Below are 5356 nucleotides of genomic sequence, written 5' to 3'. Positions count from 1 at the left end.
TTCAAAATCTGAGATGACAGGGTGATTAACAAAAGGCTAAGCTGTGTTTCAATAGATTTCACTTGTGATTTCATGAATATGAATATTTTCTAGTAATATTATTTGACTGTGGCGCTATGCTATTCAGCGGCTGCTGACTAAAATGATCCCGCGACAGGGATGGGTAGCGTCAAGAAGTTAATTAACACTTGGTTACGACATGATTCCATGTGTGTTACTTCATAGTTTTGATGTCTTCACTATTGTTCTACAAAGTAGAAAATAGTAAAAATAAAGAAACCCTTTAGGTTTATTTAACCTTGAGTAGGTGTGTCAAAACTTTTACTGGTAATGCATGCATGTAAATATGCATGTAAATAATAGAGGTCTGCAATTGACCTCAATAGTCCATATGTGGCACTAAGAGCTATGTTGATGTTCCCAGAGAGTGAACAGGGAGACAGCACTAAATGGAGACCGCTCCCCTGCCTCACTGGAATGGGTTTCATATAGCACTGGATTTAAACCAAAATTAATAGAGTGTAAAACAGGTTCCGAACCAGTGCAAAGACGAGTCCTTTAATTTGACAAAAATAGATCATTGATCAAATAATATAATCTTCCAAAGCAATTTACAAGCATTTGTGTAGCAGTCCTACCTTAGCATCCATGGCTGCGCGGGTGTTTCATGTTTCATCTATAAGAGATTAGGTTACTCAGGTTAGAGGTGTAGATGGCGGAGAGCCACACGGTCAAGCTTTCAAGTGGATGACCTTTATCAACGGTCCTTTCTGCAAAAAGAGACAACACTTTATACTCAAAGAACACAATCACTCATACATTCAGGTCAAAACTTTCTGTGAAGAATACATTTTTCAATGTTACGGCCATTTCTACCTGTACGTATCACTCAGATTAACAAGTGGCCGCAAAGGCCTTTTCTTTGTCAGGATTGTAGGCACATGGGTTTAATCACACTGCTATACAGAGCAGGCAATAAGCTTAACGTACCACAGTACTATAGGCCCTGTAATCTCACCCCCAGACAATAGAGATATCAAAGGTGATTTTCAGACTGGGCCCACACATTTCTTTAGCATTAATAAACATTGAGTATACCTGACCATTTAACGTGATAACAAAAGTGTAAATATCTGTGTTGACGGGTACAATTGATTGGGGAGATCAGGAAGACATCCTGGCAGTAAACTCCCACCTAACCCGTAGTTTTGTCACGATGGTGCGACAGCTGAACCAATATTCTCTGCTATTTCATCTGCAGCCATCCCAGAGTGGGCCACATAAGCCATGCTAAAACAAACAATAACATTTTACAGGAGGCAATGTGTATATAAATGAATGTACATTAATTGCCCTTGTGTGTCAGTTGCAGAGACAGGGCCCCAATAGAGAGGGAGATCTGTCAGGATATATTTGAGTCACTATGGCACCATCATTGCCCATGTCCAACACGGACAGGGTTTGCTGAGGCGCACTTACTGACTAAGTCAGAGAGCAGGCCTCACCAGTAGCAGCCTTTCTTAGAAATGGAGGTTGTTGTTCCCTGGATGGTTCTCTGGATGTCCAAGGCCAGCTTTTGCTCTGCAGTTCCAATGACAAGGCTCCCTAAGCAGGGAGATTAGATTAGAACTCTGTATGGCTAGCTTAAAGGCACATTTAAATTTACAGGTGAAGTCGGAAGTTTACATTCACTTAGGTTGGAGTCATTAAACTCATTTTCAACCACTCCACAAATGTCTTATGAACAAACTATAGTTTTGACAAGTCGGTTGGACATCTAGCATGACAAGTAATTTTTCCAACAATTGTTTACAGACAGATTATTTCACTTATAATTCATTGTATCACAATTCCAGTGGTCAGAAGTTCACATACACTAAGTTGACTGTGCCTTTCAACAGCTTTTTGAAAATTCCAGAAAATGATGTCATGGCTTTAGAAGCTTCTGATAGGCTAAGTAACATCATTTGAGTCAATTGGAAGTGTACCTGTGGATGTATTTCAAGGCCTACCTTCAAAATCAGTGCCTCTTTGCTTGACATCATGGGAAAATCAAAAGAAATCGGCAAGACCTCAGAAAAACAATTGTAGACCTCCACAAATCTGGTTCATCCTTGGGAGCAATTTCCAAACACCTGAAGGTACCACGTTCATCTGTACAAACAATAGTAAGCAAAGCATAAACACCATGGGACCACGCAGCCCGTCATACCGCTCAGGAAGGAGACCCGTTCTGTCTCCAAGAGATGAAGGCGTACTTTGGTGCAAATCAACCCCAAACAGCAGCAAAGGATCTTTTGAAGATGTTGGAGGAAACAGGTACAAAGTACATATATCCACAGTAAAACTAATTCTATATCGACAACAGGAAAAGGCCGCTCAGCAAGGAAGAAGCCACTGCTCCAAAACCGCCATAAAAAGCCAGACTACGGTTTGCAACTGCACATGGGGACAAAGATCGTAGTTTTTGGAGAGATGTCCTCTGATCTGATCAAACAAAAATAGAACTGTTCACAAAATATATGGCACCGTGAGGGAGGAAAATTATGTGGATATATTGAAGCAAATGTCTCAAGTTAAAGCTTGGTCACAAAATGAGTCTTCCAAATGGACAATGACCCCAAGCATACTTCCAAAGTTGTGGCAAAAATAGCTTAAGGACTCAAAGTCAAGGTATTGGAGTGGCAATCAGAAAGGCCCAGACCCCAATCCTATAGAAAAGTATGTGTGAGCAAGGAGGCCTACAAACCTGACTCAGTTACAGCAGCTCTGTCAGGAGGAATGGGCCAAAATTCACCCAACTTATTGTGGGAAGTTGTGGAAGGCTACCCGAAACATTTGACCCAAGTTAAACAATTGAAAGGCAATGGTACCAAATACTAATTGAGTATGTAAACTTCTGAACCACTGGGACTGTGAACAGAAAAAATAAACCACTATCATTCTGACATTTCACATTCTTCAAATAAAGTGGTGACCTAAGGCAGGAATTTTTACTAGGATTAAATGTCAGGAATTGTGAAAAACTGAGTTTAAATGTATTTGGCTATGGTGTATGTAAACTTCCGACTTCAACTGTATAAGAGGACATGTATTTCAAAACCAGGAACAGCACTAGGGGCTATGTTGATGTTCCCAGAGAGTGAACAGGGAGACAGCACAAAAAGGATACCACTCCCCTGCCTCACTGGAATGAGTTTCATATAGCAATGGAGTCAAACCAAAATTCATACTGAGAGTGAACCAGGTTCCGAACCAGTGCAAAAATGAGTCTTTAAATAGATTTCATTTGACTAAAGTAGGTAAGGTGATCAACCAACAATTTTTACAAGCTACTTTTTCTCTCGTAGAAGTGCTTGCCGATGTGCGAGGACAGTAGGCGGCCCAGTCACGGTCGTCTGAAAGAAACATGTCAAAAGTTCCCCAGCAGCCGTCGTTTGGCTTCAAAGGGCTTGTACTCAGTCCTCAGTGTCTTGTAAGGGATCACCTAAAGAAAGACAAAGGGATATGCCTGGATGAGTTGTGTCTCGTGCACCAAGAAGTAAACGAGGACCATATCATAAGTAATCATCATTATTACATACATTTTAAGTATGACAGTAAGTAACTGTCTCAAAGTTGTAGCGACAGACTCAATAGGGGAGGAAAGTCCGTCTGGATATATTTAGAGTCACAGTGGCACCATCGTGGCCTATGTCCAACACAGAGACAGGAGTACAGGGTTTGCTGGGGTGCACTTATTCACATTGGATGACCAAATGCTAGCTACAGACGAGAGTAAAATCAGTTGAAGAGATGCATTGACAATTCACTGAGTAAAAAATAATCCCCCCCTTACACACACGTTACTGTCAAATTCAACACAAAAATCAATATCTTTGGGCTACACATTACATTGAATACTTTCTGCCTGTGGACATCTGTTCTACAATGTGCCAGCAGAGCAAGATACCCTTTTTTGCCATAATTGATCTCTTTCAGGCAGAGTACATCTGGCATACCACGTTTTATTGAAAAAGTGTGGTGTTCCAGTCATTTCTATAGTGGCATCCAGCTTAAGCCAGGCCCAGCTCAATCTCTACTTCATTCCTGAATAAATCAAATTAAAGTTTATTTGTCACGTGCGCCAAATACAACAGGTGTAGGTAGACCTTACAGTGAAATGCTTACTTACAGACTAACCAATAGTGAGAAGGTGTGTGTGTGTGTAGGTAAAGTAAAGAAATAAAACAGTAAGAAGACATTTGAAAATAAGAGTAGCAAGGCTATATACAGACACACCGGTTAGTCAGGCTTATTGAGGGTAGTATGTATATGTATCACATAGGTATCCTATTTTGGATTCAAAACAGCAAGCACCTCACGCTCCTCGTCCATGCCTCCCGAGGGGAACGACACGCGGAGATCCATTCACCTACTCTGCATCACAAAAGACATGGTGGTTGGAACTAAAAATCTCCTATTTGGACTGACCAAAGGATTTCCATTGATCGTGTTTCTTGACCAAGAAAGCCCTTCTTATTGGTGCCCTTTAGTAGTGGTTTCTTTTGCAGCAATTTGAACCGTTGATGTTGAGATGTATCTGTTACATGAAGTATTTATTTGGGCAGCAAACTGAGGTGCAGTTAACTCTCATGAACTTATCCTATGCAGCAGAGGCAACTATGGGTCTTCCGTTCCAGTCCTCATGAGAGCCAGTTTCATCACAGCGACTGCACTGAAGATACTTTCAAAGTTCATGAAATGTTCCATATTGACTGACCTTCATGTTTTAAAGTATTGACGGACTGTCGTTTCTCTTTGCTTATTTGAGCTGGTCTTGCCATAATATGGACTTGGGTCTTTTACCAAACAGGGCTACCTTCTGTATACCGCTCCTAACGTGTCACAACACAACTGATCGGCTCAAATGCATTAAGGAAAGAAATTCCACAACTTAACCTTTAAGAAGGCACAGCTGTTAATTGAAATGCATTCAGGTGACTACCTCATGAAGCTGGTTGAGAGAATGTCAAGAATGTGCAAAGCTGTCAAGGCAAAGGGTGGCTACTTGGAAGAATCTCAAATATTTTGATTTGTTTAAAACCTGTTGAAAATAGGGGGCGCTATTTTCATTTTTGGGAAAAATAACGTTCCCAAAGTAAACAGGCTATTTTGTCAGGACAAGATGCTAGAATATGCATATAATTGACAGCTTAGGATAGAAAACACTAAAGTTTCCAAAACTGTAAAAATATTGTCTGTGAGTATAACACAACTGATATTGCAGGCGAAAGCCTGAGAAAAATCAATCAGGAAGTGACTCATGTTTTGAAAGCTCTGCGTTCTGATGCGTCCCTATTGAGCAGTGAATGGG

The 5356-nt window shown here is 40.8% G+C and overlaps 1 non-coding gene across 1 annotated transcript; it reads right to left on the bottom strand.

The window, feature by feature from the left end:
• Positions 1 to 929: 929 nt before the first annotated feature.
• On the bottom strand, positions 930 to 1058 carry LOC115144633 (small nucleolar RNA ACA64). The gene has a single exon (XR_003865853.2). It is a non-coding gene; the product is annotated as a small nucleolar RNA ACA64 (small nucleolar RNA).
• Positions 1059 to 5356: the final 4298 nt, after the last annotated feature.

This window comes from Oncorhynchus nerka, unplaced genomic scaffold (assembly GCF_034236695.1).
Source record: "Oncorhynchus nerka isolate Pitt River unplaced genomic scaffold, Oner_Uvic_2.0 unplaced_scaffold_5434, whole genome shotgun sequence".
Taxonomy (NCBI): domain Eukaryota; kingdom Metazoa; phylum Chordata; class Actinopteri; order Salmoniformes; family Salmonidae; genus Oncorhynchus; species Oncorhynchus nerka.
The sequence above is the reverse complement of the archived record's forward strand: the minus strand, read 5'-3'. Positions and strand labels throughout refer to the sequence as shown.